Here is a 25,160-nt window from a genome sequence, read left to right on the forward strand (position 1 = left end):
CCACAACAATATAAAGTAGTGGAAACCCTAAGGAAATGCGTGTGGAAGAGCTTGAGAAATTTACTTTTTAGCACCAACCTTAAGAAGTCAGTAATTTTAGTTACAAGATAGAAAAAGAAGTAAGAAAATTTAAAGGGGTGCTTATGAATAGAAAGATTTAAAGAGCACAACAGTATGAATACTTGAGAGAATAGCACTCGGAAAAAGGGAACCATAGTTTTGGCATAAGCCAAAGAAGAAAAAAAAATAGAATATGTGGTGCAAGTATGGAGACATTTGGGTTTACTACAACATTGTAATTGGTCAGTGAATACTCTCCCCTTGTTAAGGGTAGTAGAGACTCCTTTGCTATGGTAAGTATCTCTTTTAGGAGATGGACACTCCAAAACCCAACCATTGTTCTCTAGTCTTGGGTAGTGCCATATCTTTCTTGCAATTTATTTATTTCCTTTCCTTACTGGGCTATTTTTCCTCTGTGGAGCCTTGGGGCTTATAGCATCTTGTTTTTCCAACTAGGGGCATAACATTATTACATTTGTTTTACAAATATAGGAAAAATATTATATAGACATTGAAGAGGAAATATAGAAAGTAAGGACCTAAGAAAGAGATAAAAGGTAATGTGGGAAATTAAATTAAAAGAAAAAACTAGAAGAAAACATAAATGACAAAGTTGAGGTTTGTAAATGGTAATGGCAAACGGGATACATAGGTGTACTTAACACCAAGAAAACTGCCTTACAATTGAAGTCAAAGTTGAATATAATATAATTTAAAAACTTATGGAAAGGGGAAAGAAAATAATAGGCTTTGTGAGTTGTGGAGAGAGGCAGATGATACAACAGAGCATTTAGTTGCTTACCACAAATATTTTTATTTTGAACATACATAAGTTTTTTTTATAGTTTATATATGAAAGATCTGTTTATAATGATAATAATGTGTAAACTGCTCCAGTTCTCAAATGCACAATGGAACCTTGACGACCCACAACTATTGTTTGCCATATCCATTATTCAAGCATACATTAAAAAATTCATACTAATCAATTACACTTGAAATAAAAAAAATTTTACAACCCCATTATCACGAAAAAATATTTTATAAATTTTTCGAAATTATTCCTATTTGTTAATCTAACACATATATCACATCTACGGCTGTAACATTTGCTGAGTGCGGTAGAGTTGCCAGACGGAGGAAAATTTCCCAGTTTTAGGAAAATTTTGGGTCCAAAAGGGAAAAGACTTCAAAATCAAGAGGAAAACGGAAATTCTGCTGGAAGATTTCATATATATGAAATGCAGGATAGATGGTAGAAAAAAAATTGGGAAAGTCGTGAAATCTAAAGTAAAAAGGCAAGGGATACCTTCAGTTTAGGATTAAGGAAGCTTTCAATCCAACCCAAAGAATTCTCATCTTCCTGTACTTTATGAAAATGGTTCAGAACACTAAAAGTAATAAAAATTTATTTTACCTTCATTATTTTTTTTTCTTTAGTTTTCTTTAGTCTGAAGGAAGAAAAATAACACTTTATAAAGAGCAGGGATGAATATTTTAGAGAATACCATATATAAAATCATGAAAAAATATTTTGTCAAAGCCATATAAAAACAGTATTTCTTTTAGTAAATTTTTATTATATATATATATATATATATATATATATATATATATATATATATATATATATATACTGTATATATATATATATATATATATATATATATATATATATATATATATATATATATATATTATATATATATATATATATATATATATATATATATCTATATATATATATATATATATATATATATATATATATATATATATATATATATATATTATATATATATATATATATATATATATATATATATATATATATATATATATATATATATATATATATATATATATTATATATATATATATATATATATATATATATATATATATATATATATATATATATATATATATATATATATATATATATATATATATATATATATATATCTTACAAAACAGGGAAATTTGCTTGAAAAAGGGAATTTTTGAAGACAAAAACAGGGAAATTTAGTCTAACACATCTGGAGACTGGTACACGTGATTGCAATTTGCTGCCGTTTCTTAAATTCTGTAAACAAGTAAACAAGACCTAAGCGTGAGTAAGACTATGTAGAAAACACTAGAAACACCTCGATTTATGTTTTGATTAAAAAAAGTATTTCTGGAATTTTAATGTAATTGTAAGTATAAATCAGTGAAGTGGTTCTAGATAAATGTTATTTGGTACTTTTATATTACTATCAAGATATTCGGTAGTATCCTTCGTCAGCATTTGTGGGGTCAAAGGTAAGATGGAATTTGTTTCTTTTCCAAAGAATTTGTTTCTTTTCCAAAGAATTTGTTTCTTTTCCAAAGAATTTGTTTCTTTTCCAAAAATATTCACATTTTAAGACATTTTTGAAATTTGCAGCAAACAAAATGTTTTAATTTCTGACTGTGCATGAATGATGAACCGTACAGTTTCTAACTAGTTTTGATGTTATTGCTTGTACAAGTCACGGTAATTAATAGCTAAGCTACAACCTTAGTTGGAAAACCCGCATGCTATTAGGACAAGGACTCCAACACGGGAAAATAGCCTAGTGAGGAAAAGAAGTAAACTACAAAAAGAGTATACGCAATTGAAATATGTTCAAATCAGTAACAACATTAAAAAGTTTTTTCATATATAATCTATTAAAACCTTAAAAAACAAATAGAGAAATAAGATAGAGTAGTGTGTATGTAGGTATGGACATGTCTAGTAGGTTAGATTAGCTGGCAAGGTTTAGGTTAGGTTAGTTGATGTTCATTTTCTGTGCACCTGGGAAGAACTGCCTGCCGATATACAAAGGCTCTGTAATTTCAGTGTTGTCAGGTGTATAAGGACAGAGAATGTGGATAGAATAGGCCAGACTATATGGTTTATATTTAGGCAAAGGAAAAAGGGGAGTATATGTATAATAGCGGCCACCTGTATGTATGATGATGGCCGACTCAGAATTCGGCAGTATAAGTGGGGTCGCAAGGGGGGTTGTTCGCCCCTGTTAGGCAAAGACATGGTTTGTAAGTTAAGTTAGGGGGCGGGGTTGTGGGAGATTAAGTTAGTTGGGTGTCCATTTTCCATGTACAGGGAGGAATTGGCCGCTGGTATACAAAGGCTCCGAAAAGTGAGCCCTAGCCAAAGAGATGGATCCAGCGTAGTACTGGGGGTATTTTTGTTGTGAATTACAGGGCAATGTAACCTAGGAAAAAAACTACTGTTTCTTATAGAAAAAATTACGCTCTTCAAAAATGACACTCGTTTCCGTCGCAAATGAATAGTTTCAGAAATATATATACATCTATATCCTACGATAATGGGGGACCCCCAGTGGGAACTCGGGGTTTTGGGTGGGGAAAACATACTGGGGAAATGATATATAATTGTTTTCTTATAGTAAATAACGTGAATTAACCGAATTTGATGTTCATTTCAATCGGAAACAAACAGATCAACCAATTCGGATAACTTTTGAGTTGCACGGTGTCACTTCTCTTACGAACGAACGATAACATTAGCAACGTTACCAATAATACACAGTGTTACCAACGTTGACGTATGGTACACAGAGTTACCAACGGCACGCTGACATTACTAAAGATAGTAATGATAGATATTTCCATATGTATTTTAAATAATTTCTCCATATAAGTTTTACTCAATATATAAAAAGTACAAAAAGGGCACAGAACCTAACAAACCCACCTAACCTAGCCTAGTAGTATGACAGGTCACAAAATACCATTTGATCTACATCGGACGTTGGCAGCACTGGTTACTGTATTTTTTCATGACACAATCTTTGTAAAGGCGCCTCCAAAGTTTATCCAGATATACTGTTTTGTATTTTCCTCTGGTTATTATAATTTCAAGAAGGTAATGTATAGAGAAGAAAAGGCTTGTTTTACGTATATATATCGATTCCCCAGTACGTTTTCCCCACCCAAAACCCCGAGTTCCCACTGGGGGTCCCCCATTATTGGAGGATATAGATGTATATATATTTCTGAAACTATTCATTTGCGATGGGAACGAGTGTCATTTTCGAAGAGAGCGTAATTTTTTCTATAAGAAAAAGTTGTTGCTTTCCTAGGTTACATTGCCCTGTAATACACTACAATGAAACCGTACTGGGGGTGTATGTATGATAGCGGCCACCTGTATGTATTATTATGTCTAACTTAGAATATTGCAGTGTAAGGGGGGTCGCCAGGGGCCGTTAGTCCCCCCGTTAGGTAAGTAGGTAAGGACACGGCTTGTAGGTTAGGTTAGGGGGGAAAGTTTATGTTAGTTGATGTTCATTTTCAATGAACGCTTTAGGAACTGGCCGCTGATATACAAAGGCTCCTAGTACTGCCTGGCCAATCAAAGGACCCAATAACTCTAAAGTGGTAGTATCACAAATGACCCCACAGCAAAACAAGTATCTGCAGTTACAAGTAAAAAAAAATATTTTTCTCGTAATGAGCCCTTTCCCCCTCTGCACTAATGGCTGATTTTCAGAAATCAGGTCAATACCAGAAACAGCTTAGTTCATGTGAAAACAGTTGTTAGGTTTTTTTTTGTTTTGAGGTGGGAAAATATAATTACATCACATCGACTTCCAGTTTGCTCATATATTGACCACAGCTTTTACTAGAATTGTAGGGACACAACAGCATGTCTGACCATGAAGCTGACATCAAACAAAACGGACAAAAGCAATTGAAAAAGAGAGAGCAAAACGTATTAATAATTCAGCTAAGCGCTTGAAATTATGTCTGTACTCTTTGGCGGTCAAAGTGAAGGTTAGCGCTATCTGTCGGGTGGGTGGGATTTCTTCACCATTGTGCATCCTGGTGTGTTTACCTCGTTTAAAGCTTAATGGTTGGTTACAGCTTAGCTGAAGTCATTCTCATATTAAAGGTCGAAATTCTTTTACAGGTATTACGTATAGGAACAAATATACTATAGTTCTTGTGTTTCGCAAGAAATTAAAGTATCTTACCATTATTATTATTGTTACTATTACTTGCTAAGCTACAACCCTAGTTTGGAAACCAGGATTCTATTAGCCCAAGGGCTCCAATAGGGAAAATAGCCCAGTGTAGAAAGAAAATAAGGAAATAAATAAACTACAGGAGAAGTAATTAACAATTAAAATAAAATATTTCAAGTGCAGTAAAAACAATGAAAGGAATCTTTTTTTACGTAAACTATAAAAACTTAAAAAAAAAAACAAGGGGAAAAGAAATAAGATAGAATAGTGTGATTGAGCGTACCCTCAACCAAGAGATTCTTCCCCAAGACAGTAGAAGACCATGGTACAAAGGCTATTGCACTACCCCAGACTAGAGAACAATGGTTTGATTTTGGAGTGTCTTTCTCCTAGAAGTGCAGCTTACAGTAGCTAAAGAGTCTCTTGAGTCCCATCCCAGTTTGAGTTCATAAGTTGGGTATCAGATCTGTCATAACCTTCAAGAAGAACCTGTCAGTGGCGCTAATCCAGAATGTAGGAGTGTGGTATGACAGACATGTTTCACTGCCGTCTAACCTCAGGAGTTTATCTATAGGTCTCTGGATAACCTTATCCTGGTCCTGCAGTAGCCGCTCATCAAGTCATGTTGCAAACCTAGCTCCCTCACAGGGCAAGTACCACCTTGTCTAAGATAGCAGTTACGACATAAGTCTAGGAGAGGTAGAATGCCTGACTATTTTCCTCTTCTTTATTCCCTTTTTTGGAGTGAAGCAGTTGCTGTGTTGTATGCTTGATTGCACACCAAATGCAGGGAAGCCTCATAACCAAGTAACTTTTACTTACAGAAGTGTCTTCCCCATCCTCCCTAAGTGGGAGAAAGGTAGATGAAAAATATCCAACCCATTTCTCATAATGACCATTCATTCTAGCACCATATCCTTAGGTTCTTTCATGGCCCCCTAGTATAACACCTGCAACATCTTGCTCAGGTTGTTAGAAGGTTGACAGGAGTCCTTACTTTCACCAGATTGGTTTCAGGGACTTTCTTCCTCCTAAGGAAGAGTATCCAATTAAAGGTTGAAGGTTTTTATTATGTGTACGAAAAAAATCAAAAATTTTTTAATCAATTTGTATTTTTCTTACCCATACAAACAAGAGACCCTCAAGTTACAGTGCCCGCATCAGCCACCGCATAAGTCATTAAAGTGAAGGTAATGCAACCGTGTAGGGCCTATCCCGTCACCTTTCAGCTGCTACTACTACTGTACTATCTCATTAATAGTTTAAGCTGCTATTCTTGCTTTATTGAAATCCTAGTGAAGGTCTCTTGGTTATTTGGTTAAAAAAAATACAAATAACTTAAAATTTATGATTCTTTTTATCTATTTCTGAAGTCTGACTACTAAGGATTCTTGTTGAATTTGTTCTTGTAAATTTTAAGTTTCTGTAGAAGTTAGCACAAGTTAGATTACAAATTTGTTCTTGTAAATTTTAAGTTTTCAATATTAAACTTACCCGATAATCATGTAGCTGTCAACTCCGTTGCCCGACAGAATTCTACGGGAGGGATACGCCAGCTATCACAATACTAGAAGGGGGTGTACTCACCAGCGCCACCTGTGGCCAGGTACTACAGTACTTCTTGTTGACACCTCCTCAATTTTTCCTCTGTCGTGCTTCCGGCAAGACGTTCTGGGATACGCTTATGATCTTGGAGTATTTTCACGGCTTTTGGTGAAGTATTTCTCTCAGATTTCGGCTGTCGCTTTACTGGAAAACTTCTATATTAGCTTAGATAGCTATTATTTAGACTGATTAATGGTTAACGATCTTTTTGCTTGATTTGGAATCCCCACTTGGCTAACTCTTTGATTCAAGATGTCTGACATTTCACAAGCCCCACCCCATAGACGATGTAGGTCTTGTAATAGGCGTATTCCGAAGGCCTCGGTAGATCCTCACACCGCTTGTTCTGACTGTAGGGAAAGACCCTGTCAGTTGGAAGATCGATGTGAGGAATGCGCCGGACTTTCGGAACTTGATTTTGTCCGATTTCTTAAGTATTCAACCAAGTTAGAGAGAGAGAGAGTTAGGAGAAGTTCTTCTCGCTCTTCACTTTTTTCCTCACCTCATGATCCCCTACCTTTTCCTCCCCCTGTAGTGGCTACCCCCGAACCTACTATTTGCCCTCAACCTGATATGTCTGTTGTTTTGCGTGCCATTCAGGCTTTAGGTGACAAAGTGGAGTCGGTGGTTAGTGATCATAAGTCTCTTTTGGCCGAAGTCAAGGAACTTAAGGTCAAGAGTGCAGTGGGTGGTAATAGTGCCAGTGCTGTGACGAGTGCTAGTGTCAGTGCAGTGCCAAGTGCTAGTGTCAGTGTCAGTGTGGTGCGTGAGGGTACTTCTGTGCGTGCCAGTCGTCCTCCCAGTCCGGGACCTCTTGCAAGCTCCCAAGCCCAGGGGAGAAGCAATGTCGAAGGGCAAAAGGGTTCGGCAGGCCTTGATCGGCACACAGAAGTATCCTCGGTGGTTGCGGGCGTGTCTTCCAGAGACCGTCACTCCCACCCGCAGACGATTGAGCCCGTCTTTTACTCGTCTGCTGAAGAATTGTCAGGGAGGAAACGTTGGACTCAGGTCTCAAGACCTCTCAAACGCAGAGTCCAGACCTCAAGAGCTCTACAACCTGGCTGCAGTCATTGGATCAGCTCTGACTCGCCGCAGTCATCAGTTGAAGGCACTCCTCCTAAGAGGAGTAAGGTGCTGCCGCAACAGATCTCTTATGTTAAGGCTTTGCCTCAGCAGACCTTAGTGTCTGCCGACCCCAAGTTGACTCTACTGCAGTCCATGCAGTCACAACTTGCGGTCTTGATGCGTGAGTGTCAGGCTGAGAAGGTTACACCTCCTCCTGCGATCGCTCCGCCTAACCGCAGTCCTGCCTGCCAGGCGTACGATGTTGAGGCTCCTCAGGATACCTTACCACGTACTGAGTTACCAGTTTCCAGTGGTGTGCAGCTACCTCCGCCTTCCTTAAGGCAACCTCAGCAATGGGAACAGGAAGCTTATACCCTACTTCCTCCGCTTCCACTTGCGGTTCCACCAGTGAGGCAACACTCTCTTGAGGTACAACAACCTCTCCCATCCATGAGGCAGACACCTCAGCTCTCGCTGCAGCGACCTCAACCCTCCTCAAGGCGAGAGCCTCAACACCTTAGCCTTGCGCCTCAGGAACCTCAACTCGCGAGACAAGTTATGCGTTCTGCGCAGCCTCTACCCCAACTCTCGCAGCTCACACCTCAGGAACCTCAACTCGTTCCTCAGGAACTTGCTACTGCGCATCCGCTCACCTTACAGCAAGCGCAACCCTTGAGGCAAGACACTCATGCCAGGAGTCAGCCTCCTCCACCCATGCGCCTACCTTCTGCTACTTCTTTTGACCAGCCTTTGCAGCCTGAGCCTCAGGTGTTGCCTCAGCAGCAGAGACTTGAGGATGAAACCACAAGCGTTTTTGCTCCCGCTCGTGCTGACTCTGCTGTTCAGCATACCTTACCTCTCACTTCGCTACACTCTGGTGATGAGGTTTCTGATGATGAGGTTGCACACCTGGATCCCTCATCAGACGTGGATGAATCCAAGTCTTCTCCGCCTCCTATTGACTTTCGTAAGGTCTTGGCTCTTTTCAGAGAGGTATACCCAGACCATTTTGTCTCTGCTACCCCCCGCTCTCCGCCATCTGAGTTTTCGCTGGGCATGCAGCCAGCCAAGTCATCTTATACTAAGCTCGTCTTTGCAAGGTCCTCTAAGAGAGCGTTAAGAATTTTAGGGGAGTGGTTGCAGTCTAAGCAACAACTAGGAAAGACTTCCTTTATGTTTCCTCCGACTAAGCTCACTTCTAAAGCGGGCGTTTGGTATGCCACAGGAGAGGAACCAGGCTTGGGAGTACCTGCCTCTGCCCAGGCCGACTTCTCAAGCTTGGTAGACTCTCCTCGTAGAACAGCAATGAGGCGCTCTAAGGTTTGCTGGACCTTCTCCGATCTAGATCACTTCCTAAAGGGTGTATTTAGAGCCTTTGAGATGTTCAATTTCCTAGACTGGTGCCTGGGGGCCCTTAGCAAGAAGACCTCCCCTGCGGACAAGGACTCAGCCATGCTCTTAATGTCCTGCATGGATAAGGCTATTAGGGATGGATCTGGCGAGCTTGCTTCGATGTTTGTGTCAGGAGTGCTTAAGAAAAGGGAGCAGCTTTGTTCATTCCTTTCCTCCAGCATCACACCTTGTCAAAGGTCTCAACTCCTTTTCGCTCCGCTCTCTAAGTTCCTGTTTCCTGAAGAGCTTGTTAAGGACTTGTCTGCGGCCCTGATACAAAAGGACACCCATGATCTTGTGGCCTCATCGGCTCGTAAGACTAAGGTTGCTACCTCAGTCCCCAGGACTTATCGCACCCCAGTGGCTGATACTCCTGCTACGAGGTTTATTCCGCCCTTTCGTGGTAGAGCCCCCAGCCGTGGAAGCTCCCGTCCAGACTCTTCCAGGAGCAAGTCTAGGAAAGGTTCCAAGGCTTCTAAAGGCAAAAACTGACTCTCCTCCTCTCCAGACAGCAGTAGGCGCCAGACTCAAGATCTTCTGGCAAGCCTGGGAAAAGAGAGGTGCAGACGCCCAGTCTGTCAGTTGGCTGAGGGAGGGTTACAGGATACCATTCTGCCGCAAACCCCCTCTGACCACATCTCCCATCAACCTCTCTCCCAACTACAAAGAAAAGGACAAGAGGCTAGCGTTGCACCAGGAGGTGTCGCTCCTGTTACAGAAGAAGGCAGTGGTTATAGTCCGGGACCATCAATCCCCGGGCTTCTACAACCGTCTCTTTCTGGTGGCCAAAAAGACAGGAGGTTGGAGACCGGTGCTGGACGTCAGCGCGCTCAATGCTTATGTCACCAAGCAGACGTTCACGATGGAGACGACGAAGTCGGTCCTAGCAGCGGTCAGGCAGGAGGACTGGATGGTCTCGTTGGACCTGAAAGATGCTTACTTTCACGTTCCTATTCATCCAGACTCCCAACCTTTCCTGAGATTCGTTTTTGGAAAGGTTGTCTACCAATTCCAAGCCCTGTGTTTTGGCCTAAGCACAGCTCCTATGGTGTTTACGCATCTGATGAGGAATATAGCAAAATTCCTCCACTTATCGGACATCAGAGCCTCCCTTTACTTAGACGACTGGCTGTTGAGAGCCTCCACGAGTCGTCGCTGTCTGGAGAGTCTCAACTGGACTTTAGACTTGATCAAAGAACTGGGTCTGTTAGTCAATCTAGAAAAGTCCCAGCTCATTCCCTCCCAATCCATTGTGTACCTGGGAATGGAGATTCGGAGTCAGGATTTTCGGGCTTTTCCATCGGCCCCAAGGATAAGCCAAGCCCTAGATTGCATCCTGAGCATGCTGAAGAGGAGCAGTTGCTCGGTGAGACAGTGGATGAGTCTCACAGGGACCCTTTCATCGTTGGCCCTGTTCGTCGAGCTAGGGAGACTCCACCTCCGCCCTCTTCAATTCCATCTTGCAGCTCATTGGGACAAGGGTTTGACTCTCGAAGCAGTCTCTATCCCAGTCACCAAAGAGATGAAGACCACTCTCTTGTGGTGGAAGACCAATCTCCTTCTCAGGGAGGGCCTATCGTTGGCGATTCAGACCCCCAATCTTCATCTCTTCTCGGATGCATCGGACTCGGGCTGGGGCGCGACCTTGAACGGACGGGAGTGCTCGGGAACGTGGAACGAGGAACAGGAAACGCTCCACATCAACTGCAAGGAGCTACTAGCAGTTCATTTAGCCCTATTGAACTTCAAGTCCCTCCTGCTAGGCAAGGTGGTGGAGGTGAACTCCGACAACACCACAGCCTTGGCTTACATCTCCAAGCAAGGAGGGACCCATTCGAGGAGCCTATACGAGATAGCAAGGGACCTCCTCATTTGGTCAAGAGGTCTAAACCTCACCCTAGTTACGAGGTTCATTCAGGGCAACATGAACGTCTCAGCAGATCGCCTAAGCAGAAGGGATCAGGTCATCCCCACGGAATGGACCCTCCACAAGAGCGTGTGCAACAGACTTTGGACCTTGTGGGGTCAGCCGACAATAGATCTGTTTGCCACCTCCATGACCAAGAGACTTCCTTTGTACTGTTCCCCAGTTCCAGACCCAGCAGCAGTTCATGTGGATGCTTTTCTGCTGAACTGGTCCCATCTCGACCTTTACGCATTCCCACCGTTCAAGATCATAAACAAAGTCCTTCAGAAGTTCATCTCGCACGAAGGGACACGGCTGACGCTGGTTGCTCCCCTTTGGCCTGCAAGAGAATGGTTCACAGAGGTACTACAATGGCTGGTCGACGTCCCCAGGACTCTCCCTCTAAGAGTGGACCTTCTACGTCAACCTCACGTAGACAGGTTGCACCCAAACCTCCACGCTCTTCGGCTGACTGCCTTCAGACTGTCGAAAGATTCGCTAGAGCTAGAGGCTTTTCGAAGGAGGCAGCCAGTGCGATTGCCAGAGCAAGGAGGGTATCCACTCGTAGAGTCTACCAATCCAAGTGGGAAGTCTTCCGGAGCTGGTGTAGAGCCAATGCAGTTTCCTCTACCAATACCTCTGTGACCCAAATAGCTGACTTCCTATTACATCTTAGGAATGAGAGATCCCTTTCAGCTCCTACGATTAAAAGGTACAGGAGTATGTTGGCTTCAGTTCTCCGCCACAGAGGTTTGGACCTTTCTTCCAACAAGGACCTTCAAGACATCCTTAAGTCTTTTGAGACTACTAAAGAACGTCGTCTACCCACTCCAGGCTGGAATCTAGACGTAGTCTTAAGGTTCCTTATGTCACCTAGGTTCGAACCTCTCCAGTCAGCTTCCTTCAAGGACCTTACCCTCAAGACTCTTTTTCTCGTCTGCCTTGCAACAGCTAAGAGAGTCAGTGAGGTTCATGCCTTCAGCAAGAACATTGGGTTCACATCCGAATCTGCAACATGTTCTTTACAGCTTGGATTCTTAGCTAAGAATGAACTTCCTTCACGTCCTTGGCCTAGATCGTTTGAGATACCTAGCCTCTCCAACATGGTAGGTAACGAGCTAGAAAGAGTTCTTTGCCCTGTCAGAGCTCTGAAATTTTATCTTAATAGGTCAAAACCTATTCGAGGACAATCAGAAGCCTTATGGTGTGCAATCAAGAACCCTTCGAGGCCCATGTCCAAGAACGGGGTTTCGTATTATATAAGGCTTCTGATTAGAGAAGCCCATTCTCACTTAAAGGAGGAAGACCTTGCTTTGCTGAAGGTAAGGACCCACGAAGTGAGAGCCGTAGCTACTTCGATGGCCTTTAATAAAAACCGTTCTCTGCAGAGCATAATGGATGCAACCTATTGGAGGAGCAAGTCAGTGTTTGCATCATTTTATCTTAAAGATGTCCAGTCTCTTTACGAGAACTGCTACACCCTGGGACCATTCGTAGCAGCGAGTGCAGTAGTAGGTGAGGGCTCAGCCACTACATTCCCTTAATCCCATAACCTTTTTTAACCTTTCTCTTGAATGCTTTTATTGTTGTTTTTATGGTTGTTACGGTAGGCTAAGAAGCCTTCCGCATCCTTTTGATTTGGCGGGTGGTCAATTCATTCTTGAGAAGCGCCTGGGTTAGAGGTTGTGTAGAGGTCCTTTAGTAGGGGTTGCAGCCCTATATACTTTAGCACCTTTGAGTTGATTCAGCCTCCTAAGAGGAACGCTGCGCTCAGTAAGGAAGACGAACTTAAAAAAAGGCAGAGTAACGGTTCAAGTCGACTTCCTTACCAGGTACTTATTATTTCATTGTTATTTTGAGATAACTGATTATATGAAATACGGGATACTTAGCTATCCTTTAATCTTGTACACTGGTTTTCACCCACCCCCCTGGGTGTGAATCAGCTACATGATTATCGGGTAAGTTTAATATTGAAAAATGTTATTTTTATTAGTAAAATAAATTTTTGAATATACTTACCCGATAATCATGATTTAATTGACCCTCCCTTCCTCCCCATAGAGAACCAGTGGACCGAGGAAAAATTGAGGAGGTGTCAACAAGAAGTACTGTAGTACCTGGCCACAGGTGGCGCTGGTGAGTACACCCCCTTCTAGTATTGTGATAGCTGGCGTATCCCTCCCGTAGAATTCTGTCGGGCAACGGAGTTGACAGCTACATGATTATCGGGTAAGTATATTCAAAAATTTATTTTACTAATAAAAATAACATTTTTTGTTGAAGTTAGCACAAGTTAGATTACAAATTTGTTCTTGTAAATTTTAAGTTTCTGTAGAAGTTAGCACAAGTTAGATTACAAATTTGTTCTTGTAAATTTTTAGTTTCTGTAGAAGTTAGCACAAGTTAGATGACAAATTTATTCTTGTAAATTTTTAGTTTCTGTAGAAGTTAGCACAAGTTAGATGACAAATTTTTTCTTGTAAATTTTTAGTTTCTGTAGAAGTTAGCACAAGTTAGATGACAAATTTTTTCTTGCAAATTTCTAGCTTCTATAGAAGTTAGCACATGTTAGATGACATGTCAGTTGAGGTTATGCATGCTAGGAGTTGATCTTTAGTCAACTCTCTTTTATTCCAGCATTAAGATCAAAGAACCAGGTACCTTGTTACCGAGCTAATGGTAGTACTAAACTGTATAATAAATGTCCACTATTCTAATCCTCTCATTATTATTAAGTATTATTTTGTCACTGGCAATGATTAAACGTTCTTTTGGTAAAGTGTAATGCCATTTGAAAGGTACCTTTCACAGATTAGAAAGCAGAGCTAAAAAATGTTAGTAAACAAGAATGCTGTACTTCAATATCTAGAGTATTGTATTGTCTGGAAAGCAGTTCTTGAGGTATTGGGTATAAAGAAGGAAAATTTTTTGTACAGTATTGGGAAGTTTTCCAATAAGGCACCTTAACAGAATGCCGATGCTATGCACCGTAGTTGTCCTAAGGGAACTAGTCATTCATAGTACATATCTTTGATTTAATTTCTTCATGGTATGTAGATTAACAATAATTTATCTTTGCTCTAGGCTTAAGTTTTCTCAAATGACTTCTTCATACACAAATATAATTCACAGTCCTTTAATAGGAATATGACTTTAGCAAAGCAGGAACAATCATTAAAACTTAGCTAGGTAAAGTACAGTTGTTAACTACTAATATGTGGTGTGGGTGAGAGCTCTGCTTACCTTTCAGTCAGCAAGAAGTGTGTCAGGTTTAGGTCTAATCCTGCTGATGATCCTCATCATCTGGGTTTTTTTGGTAGAGGTTATGGCTTGGAACTATCATCCCCTTGTAATGAGTGCAGGTTGAGGCCTCCTCTGCAGCTCTGCAGTGTAGAAATCTTCATGGAAAGGGGAAGTATTAACTTTTCTTCAGTAAAGGTAATACTCCTCCATCCTTCCATTTTGGTTTGCCTGGTGAGGTTCAGACTAGTGATGAGCTGAACCTTGTGAAGGTTAGGCCTTCCTTGGGTACCAATGGTGCTCCATCAGCTGGGAAGCTATTGGAAGTCTTGGCTGCCTCTAGGATTTCTAAGTGCCCTTACTGAGACTGGCCTGCCTCCTGTTTCACCGTTGAAGCATTGTAAGGTGTAGCACTCTCTGGTGTGGTCTTCAATACTGTTTAAGAAGACCCTGTTGCCTTTTCTTCTGTATTAACATCTTTGATGTCCTCCAAGACCTCAGCCCGAAGAAGGCTGGTAAGAGGAAGAAGTGTGTTTTTCCAGTTGTTTTGCCTCCTTGTTTTCATCAGAATCTTCAGATGCTGCTGATTTCAAGTAGCAGTAGTCTTGGAAGATTGATCGTTAGGAGTCTTGTGGTGGAGAAGTTTGTAAACTTCGTTCACCATATGCTGTAGATGGCAAGTATTTTGCGATCTGCCATCCATGAGGAAGACTTCATGCTTTCAGTGGATCTGAAGGATGCAGTTTTTCCAATAGCCATCCATTACTCTAGAAAGTATTTCCATTTAATCCTGGGGGAAACGGTGTACCAGTTCAAAACCGAGTGATTTGGACTTCTTGGGTAGTGCCATAACCTCTGTACTATGGTCTTCCGCTGTCTTGGAGTAGAGTTCTCTTGCTTGTGGGTACACATGGACACACTATTCTATCTTATTTCTCTTCCTCTTGTTTTTTAAAGGTTTATGGTTTGTGTATGAAAAATTTTCTTTGATATTGTTACTGTTGTTAAAATATATTATTATTAATTACTACTCTTGTAGTTTATCTGTTTCCTCACTTACTTATTTTCTCTATTGAAGTTCTTGCTTAGCAAGTAATAATAATAATATTATGTATGCAAACTCATTTCTCATGATTACAGTATTGTGCATTTACATAACATATCTGTTGCATGGATGTAGGCTGTTCCATGCACCAGTTACCTGTAAGGGCCTACCTTAACACTTACTATACTGTATTGTCATGCTTATGATGTTAGGAGGTAGACCGGAGTATTCCCCTCCTCTTTATATGACCATGGGCTCTGACATTTCCCATGAAGGTAAACACAGCCAGTTAGGTTTATCGGGACTTCCTCTCTCCTGAGAACATTTCTTTTAGCAAAGGGCATTGTTTTGTATTCATATAGAAAGAAATCACAAATTCTTAAAGTAATTTCTATCTGTCCTAGCTATACAAACCTGAGTTTGTTATACTTCCCAGGCCTAAGGTTAAAAGTGAGTGTAGACCTGACTGTCAGGTGTGAGGAGCTTATCCTCCACCCACTATAGTCAATTTTTTTTAGTGCGGCAGTTTTGCACCGACTCGCAGCGGTTCCCTTTTAGCTCGGAAAAGTTTCCTGCTATTTGATTGGTTAGAATTATCTTGTCTAACCAATCAGAATTCAGGAAACTTTTCCGAGCTAAAAGGGCACCCCTGCGAGTCGGTGTAAATATGCCTCGCTAAAAAGAACATACTATAGTAAGTATTATTACCTCGTTTAAAGTTTAACGTCCGTTTCCTGCTAAGTTGAAATCATACTCCATTTAAATGACTGGTTTTATAGTTGGGAAAAATAAAATTCATGATTTTCACTGTGAAAAATTAATAGTTTTCAACAAACGTTTTTTTGTAGTTGTATTCAAAATCAAACACTGTCCACCTAGTACTGTATTTACAATATCTTTTTTCTGTTTATTATATTTGATTTTATTATCTTCATCATCTAATCTTTAATCCTAATTGGAAAAGCTGAATGCTACAAGAACAAGGGTTTATGTACAGAAGCAATCTGGAAATCTATTTGTAAAATATTTATATTGGTTTTCATATGGTTTTTATATGCTTTAAGAGAAAATTATATACTGTAGTGGTATTCTGTATTTTAGATTTTTAGCTATTGTCATCAGCACTGTACCCTGTACATGTAAAATCACGATATTTACTGTAATATCAAATACTTTAAATATGTATCACAAGGTGTTCTTAACGTCAATACTGTACATTAATTAGTTCTTTTTAAGTAAACGCTATACAGTAATAAGTTTTAAGTAAGCAATGAAAAATTATGTATTTTATTCTTAAGATAGTCATGATCAGAATAGAAATTGACCATTTAGTCTAATGCAATGTTATATTCTTTATTGTAATTTCAAGGCTAAATTGTTTTGGGGTATTGCTACAGGTATTGAATGTTTCTGTTTTGTACTTTTGTTTTTAGGAAAGTTACTTTTTTCAATATTAAACTTACCCGATAATCATGTAGCTGTCAACTCCGTTGCCCGACAGAATTCTACGGGAGGGATACGCCAGCTATCACTATACTAGAAGGGGGTGTACTCACAAGCGCCACCTGTGGCCAGGTACTACAGTACTTGTTGTTGACCGTTGACGCCACCTCACTTTTTCCTCTGTCGTGCTTCCGGCAAGACGTTCTTGGATACGCTTATGATTTTGGAGTATTGTTCACGGTTTGGTGAAGTATTTCTCTAAAATTTGCAGCTATTCGCTATACTAGAAACTTCTATATTAGCTTAGTTAGCTTTTGGAATTAATTTAATTATGGTGACGAAGAGAGTATGAACTCTCTTTCACCTTTAAATGGCCGACCCTTCCCTTAGACGGAAGTGTTGGTGTCTAAGAGAGTATAGACTCTCTTTCTTAATTTTGCTTAACAAAAGTTATAGATTTATTTTATATCTCTCCGTCTTTTATAGGCCTCTTCGATTAACTTCCTTTTATTATAAAATTATTAAAATTAATTTTTATATTTGTTTATATTCGACCTTTCCTAATGGTAGGCGGTCTTTTCTTGTACCGAAGTTAATTAACATTGAGCCCGTCATTTCGGTTTTACCTGTTAACATATTATGCTATTTTAATGTTTTTGAAAGAATTTCTTTGATAGTCTCGTACTGTTTTCAAAGTTGAACTAACGTTTTGTTTTGTCTCTGCAGTTGTTGACGTTTCAGAACGTTCAACTTGCGCTCTATCGTTACGATAGAGAGAGAATTTTCACGGTGTCACGTTGCAGTAAGAGTAACCGTGTCTAGCGTTTTGTTCATTCTTTCTTAACTTAATGGTTTTAATTCTACAAAGGAACTTTTCATTTTGGGAAATATTTTCCTTTAACAATAATATGTTTTAACGATATATATGATTGGGCTCTTCTCTCAGGTTCTAAGTCAAGAGAGAGAGAGAGAGAGAGAGAGAGAGATAGAGACGGAGGGAGAAAGAGGAGGATAAACGTTTCGTTCAAGCGAGTAACGTTGTTATCGTTTTTGCTCTTCTCCCTAGTCTCTTTAGGGGAAGAAGGTAAACGTTTCTAGAGTTTTTTCTTGTTCTCAAGCTTTATGCGGTGAGAGATTTTAAACGTAGTTTATTTGATCTAGTGTTTAGTCTCTTTCCAGCCACTGAATTATTTATCTTTCATTAGATTTTTCTGTTACATTGTAATTCTGTTTTCGCAATTACTAACTTTTGAGAAAGGATAGAATTGCGTGTTTCAGGTACAAACCACTTAAAGTTTCGAGTTCAGTGAAATAAGTGCAAACAGAAAATCAAAAGTGATAAGTGATTAGCGCAAAGTGTGTCAGTGTTGTGCGTGAGGGTACTTCTGTGCGTGCCAGTCGTCCTCCCAGTCCGGGACCTCTTGCAAGCTCCCAAGCCCAGGGGAGAAGCAATGTCGAAGGGCAAAAGGGTTCGGCAGGCCTTGATCGGCGCACAGAAGTATCCTCGGTGGTTGCGGGCGTGTCTTAAGAGACCGTCACTCCCACCCGCAGACGATTGAGCCCTTATTTTGCTCGTCTGCAGAAGAAATTTCGGGGAGAAAACGCTGGTCTCAGGTCTCAAGACCTCTTAAACGTAAAGTCCAGACCTATGCCAGACGTACGAAGTTAGAGTTCAACAACCCGGATGCAGTCATTGGGTTAGCTCTGACTCTCCTCAGTCTCAGGTGACTGCACACCTCCTAAGAGAGGTAAGGCGATGCCACAACAGACCTTATCGTCTGTTGATCCCAAGACGACTTTGCTGCAGTCCATGCAGTCGCAGCTTGGGGTCTTAATGCGTGAGTTTCAGGCTGAGAAGGTTACACCTCCTCCTGCGAACGCTCCGCCTCTCCGCAGTCCAGTCTGCCAGGCGTACGAAGTTGAGGTTCCTCAGGCTACCTTACCGCGTTCTGAGTTGCCAGTTACCAGCGGTGTGCAGCAACCTCCGCCTCCTCCTGCGAGAGCTCCGCCTCACCGCAGTCCAGTCTGCCAGGCGTACGAAGTTGAGGTTCCTCAGGCTACCTTACCGCGTTCTGAGTTGCCAGTTACCAGCGTTGTGCAGCAACCTTAACCTTCCTTAAGGCAACCTCAGCAATGGGAGCAGGAGTCTTATGCCTTACTTCCTCCGCTTCCGCTTGCGGTTCCACCAGCAAGGCAACAATCTCTTGAGGTACGACAACCTCTTCCATCAATGAGGCAGCCACCTCAGCACTCGCTGCAGCTTAGGCTAGCTCCTCAGGAACCTCAACTCGCGAGACAAGAACTGCGTTCTGCGCAGCCGCTATCTCAACTCTCGCAGCTCACACCTCAGGAACCTTAACTCGTTCCTCAGGAACCTGCTACTGCGCATCCGCAACCCTTACAGCAAGCGCAACTCTTGAGGCAACAACCTCATGCTATGAGTCAGCCACCTCAACGCTTGCATCTGCCACTTTCTCCTCAACTTGAGAAATAACAAATGACAATAATAACACCTCATTACTTTCATAACTTGCATTTGTAATCATATACATGTATGCCTACACAAACATTATGATAATGGAGGTTATTTGTCTTACTTATATAAAAATATATATGTATTCCTTGCAATATATTTTTAACAATATCGCAAAATATGGCAAAAATATCTTCAAAACAAAAATGAATCATGAGTTATGAATGTAAGGTAAATATTTTGTTGATATTAAAACCCCATGCAAGCATGCATGAAGCACTCTAGCACTGGTCATGGAATTTCTGAGAAATGTTAAACGCCATGCAACACGCTCTGCTTACCTTACAGCATGCTCTACATACAGCATGCTCTGCATACAGCATGCTCTGCATACAGCATGCTCTGCATACAACATGCTCTGCATACAGCATGTTCTGCATTCAGCATGCTCTGCATACAGCATGCTCTACATACAGCATGCTCTGCATACAACATGCTCTGCATACAGCATGCTCTGCATTCAGCATGCTCTGCATACAACATGCTCTGCATACAGCATGCTCTGCATACAACATGCTCTACATACAGCATGCTCTGCATACAGCATGCTCTGCATACAACATGCTCTGCATACCTTACCGCATGCTTCTCAGTCCTACATCTTTGGTTGTTGCCAACTCACTAGACTGTCAAGCAGTTTCATAATGTTGCCTTCTAGTCTGCTGCTTTTGCACCATTGAAACCCTCACTGAGAGAACTTAACTTTTCTCGGATATGGTCCCTGTAGATGAGAAAGCGCTTTTCTCCCTCCTTCTGATATTCCCTTGAGGACTCTGTCATTTGGAGAGGAGCCTTTAGCTGCGTAGCCTCCTATGGACTTTTATTTAAGCATAACATGCTTCCAGGGAAGGTAATGGTTCCACTTCAGTCACTAACCCCGTCTGTTACCACACCTGCTCCCATAGACCTTGAGCTGTGTTGCAAGACATGCAGTCCAAGCTTAGTCCTTGTTAAAGGATTTTTTGTTTACGGAGTCAGTGTGTCACTGGGAAGACGTTCAACAACCAGCAGAAGTGACTTGTTGTGACGCAGTGCGGCAACCTCAGCAACCCGATAAGGAGTTGTCTGTACGACCCAGACAGTCTAGACAGCTTCGGGTTGTCGCTGTACTTCCTCGCTTCCCCATGGTTGACAGTTCACAGACTGTGCAGCAGTACCATGATCTTGTGTCCGGCTCCGTCAGACGACTGGCTTTTAAGAGCTCCCACAAGTCGTCGCTGTCTGGAGATTCTCAGATGGACTATGGATCTGACCAAGGAACTGGGCCTCCTGGTCAATTTTGAGGAGTCTCAGCTCATCCCATCCCAGACCATTGTCTCCCTGGGTATGGATCTTCAGAGTCGAGCTTTTCGGGCTTTTCCGTCGGCCCCAAGGATCTACTAAGCCCTAGAATGCATCCAGAGCATGCTGAGAAGGAACCGATGCTCAGTCAGGTAGTGGATGAGTCTAACAGGGACACTTTCATCGCTGGCCCTGTTCATCGTGTTAGGGAGACTCCACCTCCCCCCCTTCAGTATCATCTAGCTGCTCACTGGATAAAGGACATGACGCTAGAGACGGTCTCAGTTCCTGTTTCCGAAGAGAGGAGGTCTTCTCTCGCGTGGTGTAAGAACAGCTTTCTTCTCAAGGAAGTCTACCTTTGGCTGTTCAGAAACCCGACCGCCGTCTCCTCTCGGACACATCAGACACGGGCTGGGGTGCGACTTTGGACGGACAGGAATGATCGAGAACATGGAATCAGGAGCAAAGGACACTTCACATCAATTGCAGGAGTTGTTGGCGGTTCTTCTGGCCTTGATAAACTTCAAGTCCCTCCAGCTTAACAAAGTGGTGGAGGTGGACTCTGACAACACCACAGCCCTGGCTTACACCTTCAAGCAGGGAGGGACTCTTTCGTGAAGTTGTTCTAGATCGCAAGGGACCTCCTCTTCTGGTCTAAAGATCGAAAGCTCACGCTGGTAACGAGGTTCATTCAGGGCGGTATGAATGTCATGGCAGATCACCTCAGCCGGAAGGGTCAGGTCATCCCCACAGAGTGGACCCTTCACAAGAATGTTTGCAGCAGACTTTGGGCCCTGTGGGGTCAGCCAACCATAGATCTGTTCGCTACCTCGATAACCTAGAGACTCCTATTGTATTGTTCTCCGATTCCAGACCCAGCAGCAGTTCACGTGGATGCTTTTCTGCTGGATTGGTTCCATCTCGACCCGTATGCATTCCCGCCGTTCAAGATTGTCAACAGGGTACTTCAGAAGTTCTCCTCTCGCAAAGGGACACGGCTGACGTTGGTTGGCTCCGCTCTGGCCCGCGAGAGAATGGTTCTTAGAGGTACTGCAATGGCTGGTCGACATTCCCAGGACTCTTCCTCTAGGAGTGAACCTTCTACGTCTACCTCACGTAAAGAAGGTACACCCGAACCTCCACGCTCTTCGTCTGACTGCCTTCAGACTTTCGAAAGACTCTCAAGAGCTAGGGGCTTTTCGAAGGAGGCAGCCAGAGCGATTGCCAAAGCAAGGAGAACATCCACTCTCAGAATCTATCAGTCTCAAGGGGAAGTCTTCCGTAGCTGGTACAAGACCAATGCAGTTTCCTCAACCAGTACCACTGTAACCCAGATTGCTGACTTCCTGTTATATCTAAGGAAAGTAAAATCCCTTTCAGCTCCTACGATCAAGGGTTATAGAAGTATGTTGGCAGCGGTTTTCCGCCACAGAGGCTTGGATCTTTCCACCAACAAAGATCTACAGGACCTCCCTAGGTCTTTTGAGACCTCAAAGGAACGTCGGTTGTCCACTCCAGGCTGGAATCTAGACGTGGTCCTAAGGTTCCTTATGTCATCAAGATTTGAACCTCTCCAATCAGCCTCTTTTTAGGACCTCACATTAAAAACTCTTTTCCTCGTGTGCTTGACAACAGCTAAAAGAGTACGTGAGATCCAAGCCTTCAGCAGGATCATTGTTTTCACATCTGAAACGGCTACATGTTCCTTGCAGCTCGGTTTTTGCTAAACGAGCTTCCTTCACGTCCTTGGCCTAAGTCGTTCGAGATCCCAAGCCTGTCCAACTTGGTGGGGAATGAACTGGAGAGAGTACTTTGCCCAGTTAGAGCTCTTAGGTACTATCTAAAAGGTCTTAACCTTTACAAGGACAATCAGAAGCCTTATAGTGTGCTATCAAGAAACCTTCTTTTCCAAGTTCTAAGAACTCAGTTTCTTACTATTCAGGCTTCTGATTAGAGAAACACATTCTCATCTGAAGGAAGAAGACCTTGCTTTGCTGAAGGTAAGGACACATGAAGTGGGAGCTGTGGCTACTTCAGTGGCCTTCAAACAGAGCCATTCTCTGCAGAGTGTTATGGATGCAACCTATTGGAGAAGCAAGTCAGTGTTCGCATCATTCTATCTCAAAGATGTCCAGTCTCTTTACGAGTACTGCTACACCCTGGGACCATTCGTAGCAACGAATGCAGTAGTAGGCGAGGGCTCAGCCACTACATTCCCATAATCCCATAACCTTTTAACCTTTCTCTTGAATACTTTTTATGGGTTGTACGGTCGGCTAAGAAGCCTTCCACATCCTTGTTGATTTGGCGGGTGGTCAATTCTTTCTTGAGAAGCGCCGAGGTTAAAGGTTGTGATGAGGTCCTTTAGTATGGGTTGCAGCCCTGTATACTTTAGCACCTTTGAGTTGATTCAGCCTTCCAAGAGGAACGCTGCGCTCAGTAAGGAAGACGATCTTATTAAAGGCAGAGTAACGGTTCAAGTCGACTTCCTTACCAGGTACTTATTATTTCATTGTTATTGTGGATAACTGATTATATGAAATACGGGATACTTAGCTATCCTTTAGTCTTGTGCACTGGTTTTTCACCCACCCCCCTGGGTGTGAATCAGCTACATGATTATCGGGTAAGTTTAATATTGAAAAATGTTATTTTCATTAGTAAAATAAATTTTTGAATATACTTACCCGATAATCATGATTTAATTGACCCACCCTTCCTCCCCATAGAGAACCAGTGGACCGAGGAAAAAGTGAGGTGGCGTCAACAACAAGTACTGTAGTACCTGGCCACAGGTGGCGCTTGTGAGTACACCCCCTTCTAGTATAGTGATAGCTGGCGTATCCCTCCCGTAGAATTCTGTCGGGCAACGGAGTTGACAGCTACATGATTATCGGGTAAGTATATTCAAAAATTTATTTTACTAATGAAAATAACATTTTTCTTTTTAAGTATTCCACATACAGTATTCAAGTTATTCATATTTAAAGCAACGTGTATTGCACTGATATTTTAAGATCGTTCAAAAGGAGCTTGTTCCATACAATCTCCTGTAATTTCTGATTGTTTGAATGATTCGCTTTGGTATTCACGTGTGTTCCTCAACATATTTTCTGGTTAGTCTTTACTAAGCTAAGTTTGTTCAGTGTTGTACTGTATTGTCATTTGATCCTACATAAGTAGATACCATCATCCTTTACTATTGGAGAATGGATAACAGCGAATCTGGAATGTGGCAGTTAAAATGTAGAATGAGATGTAAACAACTGACAGGTGGTTTAACCTGTCAGTAGTGGAGGGGCAACCCCCCCCCCCCCCCCCCCCCCCCGCCCCCTTCCTGTTAGCTCACTGACAACTCTTGGATTTCAGCTGTTAGGGAAAACAGATGTCTCTTTTGAACTGGCAGAATATCTCTCTCTCTCTCTCTCTCTCTCTCTCTCTCTCTCTCTCTCTCTCTCTCTCTCTCTCTCTCTCTCTCTCTCTCTCTCTCTCTTTTTTTTTTTTTCTGTTGGGGGAGGGTGTAACCCTCTTAAGTAGAGGAAAGCTCAAGCAGCTTTTTCTACTTTTTCTCTTTCATCCGATACTTCTCAAGTGGCCTCCTCTGGGGGACACTCAAACAAGAGTGGTGACGTCTTAACTCTTGGGCAAGCCCAGTGTCATGGGGTTTAACCCATAAAGGGCAAGAAGTCATCCATTGACTTTCTGGGCTGCACCCCCTCCAATGCCACATGGTCGATCTTGACCAAGGAAGTCCTGTACTATGTAGAGGACCAGTTCTCCGGAGATAAGGACCTTTAAAGATTGAGAAAGTTGTCACATTGGATTCCAGTTTTTTTTCCCAAACAGAAAAAAAGTATTATAGTTCTGTCGAGGCTTTTCCATCCCAACTGCCGTTGGAGCCAGTTGTGGCTACGCTTACTCCAGGGTGTTCTTCCAGGAGACCCGCAACTGTTTTAGTCTGTCACAGGCAGGCCAAGGACATGCAGAGGCAGGGGAAAGGGAAGAGGAAGACATCTAAGCGAGGATGGGCACTCCCCCACCATACCACCAGTGATGGGATGCCTACAAAGGAATTGGAGGTGATGGTTCCACGGGGTGGAAAGCTCGATGGTCTAAGATTCAGCTTTCCCTCTCCCGATTAAAACTCCGACAACGTCGTCATCTTATCACCGGGGTTCTGTTGACGATCTTGTCTTTCAACAAGAGGTTCAGGCCTTGCTAGACAAGGATGCTCTTCAGGAGGCTGAAGACGGGTTGCTCAGCTTCTATTATTATTATTATTATTATTACTTGCTAAGCTACAACCCTAGTTGGAAAAGCAGGATGCTATAAGGCCAAGGGCTCCAACAGGGAAAATAGCCCAGTGAGGATTGAAACAAGAAAATAAATAAACTACAAGAGAAGCAATGAACAATTGAGATTAAAGATTTTAAGAACAGTAACAACACCAAACTAAGTCTTTCCTACATAAACTATAAAACCTTTAAAAAAAACGAAGAAGGGAAATAAGATGGTGTTCCTAACTGTACCCTTAAGCAAGAGAACTCTATCCCTAGACAGTAGTACACC

The 25,160-nt window shown here is 42.0% G+C and overlaps 1 protein-coding gene across 5 annotated transcripts in view; it reads left to right on the top strand.

The window, feature by feature from the left end:
• The first annotated feature begins 2,126 nt into the window (after nt 1–2,126).
• The window catches only part of LOC137619616 (transcription factor IIIA-like), a 169,589-nt gene continuing 146,555 nt past the window's right edge, over nt 2,127–25,160 (top strand). For 3 of the 5 annotated variants that reach the window (XM_068349802.1, XM_068349805.1, XM_068349803.1), the window contains exon 1: nt 2,135–2,364. The gene's annotated coding sequence lies outside the window, so the exon portion shown is untranslated. Of the gene's footprint in view, nt 2,365–25,160 lie in introns of all 5 variants that reach the window. The other 2 variants (XM_068349804.1, XM_068349806.1) reach the window with 2 other exon arrangements.

This window comes from Palaemon carinicauda, chromosome 26 (assembly GCF_036898095.1).
Source record: "Palaemon carinicauda isolate YSFRI2023 chromosome 26, ASM3689809v2, whole genome shotgun sequence".
NCBI classification, from domain to species: Eukaryota; Metazoa; Arthropoda; class Malacostraca; order Decapoda; family Palaemonidae; genus Palaemon; species Palaemon carinicauda.